This window comes from Sinocyclocheilus rhinocerous, unplaced genomic scaffold, assembly GCF_001515625.1.
Source record: "Sinocyclocheilus rhinocerous isolate Xijiao unplaced genomic scaffold, SAMN03320098_v1.1 scaffold30, whole genome shotgun sequence".
Classification (NCBI taxonomy): domain Eukaryota; kingdom Metazoa; phylum Chordata; class Actinopteri; order Cypriniformes; family Cyprinidae; genus Sinocyclocheilus; species Sinocyclocheilus rhinocerous.
In genome coordinates this window covers 1,646,344-1,648,415 of record NW_015657838.1, presented here as the reverse complement: position 1 = coordinate 1,648,415, position 2,072 = coordinate 1,646,344, and positions in this window count along the sequence as shown.

Sequence of the window (2,072 nt, the reverse complement as noted above, 5' to 3'; positions counted from 1 at the left end):
TCATTAATTGTACATGAGGGTAAGTAAATGATGACAATTTATTTTAGGGTGAACTATTCATTTAATGGAGAAAGCATTGACTGTGATACTGTATTGTTACATGTTGTACTGCACGAAGAGATAAGATATTACACAACAACATGTCTACAGAACCAGCAGAGACCGAATGTTGTGTTGTGCACATGGCGTTCATTTATTATGTTTGTGTCTCTCGCCGTTCGGAAGTGCACAAAGAAAGCCTGAATCAATTAAGGAGCCGGGTATCATAGGGGTTCTGTAATTAAATGCGTTGTGAGTCTCAGGGTCCTCACACCACCCCCAAGGCCTGTGTTAAACGAATGAGCAGATCATAGAGTTGATAAATGAATGTGGAATAACAGGACAGGGCTGCTGACTTTGGCTGCTTATAATACAGATATTGGCTACACTTTCTTTGAGGGTTTATCCAAAGCATGACTACTGCTGAATACAAAATAAATTGTTTGCAGAATATTCAAGCACCATTAACATTCATTGTATGGAAAAAAATGATATTTTACTGACCATCTCCTTTTGTGTTCTGCAGAAGAAGTGAAGTCATACAGGTCTGGAAAGACATGGGGGTAATATAGATGATGATGTCTGAAGCCACATTCACAAAATACGCTTGTGTTGCTATGATGCAGAAAGTACAGCAAGACTCCCTGATCTATTTGACAGGAGCTTAAAGGGATAGTTCACCTTCAGTTGTTGGTCCCCATTGATTTTCATAGTATGGAGAGAGAGAGAGAAAAAAAAAAACACTATGCAAGTCAATGGGGACCAGCAGCTGAAGGTGAACTATACCTTTAATGAACTTTTCACAGCTTTGTGTCAGAAGTTTTCCTATAGGCATAGTCATGTGTTAATGAGCATATGTAAGGTGAGCTATCAAATCAATCACTGCCACTGCTCAGTTCCTTTGGGCAGAAACAGTTTTCAGTTTCAGTTGTCCGTTTTCTAGATAATGATTACTGGTGTGGAGTCACATGCATATAACCACACCTACACATGCATGGACACAAAAATGCAGGTGGATAAAATCCTTCAATGTTCAAGATCCTTCATGATGACTATTTAATTTGCTAAATTAAATGTAAAAAAAAAAAAAAAAAAAAACACAATCTGATTTGGTGAATCTCACAAAACATGTCAAGAACATATCCAGGTCAAATTTCAAACCAACCTCAGTAAGACAAGTAAAAGTTTGCTACATTGTAACATTGTTTATTACATAGTTTTCCACCAATTCTTCCTAATACTACTGAAATGTAGAGTATTTTACTTATAAACACTTTATTTGAAGGTACAATACAGAATTATGAGCTCTCTACTGACACATGTGGTTGAAACATGAAATTGCAAAAAAAAAACAGCATTTATTTGAAATAGTTTTTTTTTTTCTTTTTTTTCTAAAAATATTTACAAATGTCATTACTGTCACTTCAGATCAATTTAATGCATCCCTGATGAATAAAAAGCATCAATGTATAACTTTTGAACTATATATGATATATACATGTATCATCATGATTATACATCATTTGTTTACTGGCTTTAATTAATGCTGATTGTAGTCATAAAACATTATAATACAGTATCATATATAAATGGAATCAACAGCAAAATATCATCAAGTATTATCAACAGTCTTGTGAATGTATAGTCGCAAAATCATGAAGGTAATCGCCTCAACAGAACAATTTTCATCTGATCATTAGCCAGCTCTTCTGGTGGCAGAGCCTCGGAATATTGTCTGTTCTGTTCACGGCTCGCAGCGAACTGTACTGCAGTCATTTGTCGGTGGAGACAGTAAGCATTCAAACAGAGATTGTGAAAGCTCAAGGCTCAGCTATTTACTTCTCGAGATCTGCGGGAAATATCTGAGGTGTGACTTTTGACCTGCCATCCTCACAGCTTTCAAACACACCCTCACAGCATCATCACACGACTTCCCCTGTGTTTCACATCACAGCTTTCAATAACTAAATCGCAAGTACATAAACACACCATCCTGACCCTGGGCTGCAGTTCATAAAGTTCTCACCGAGAAT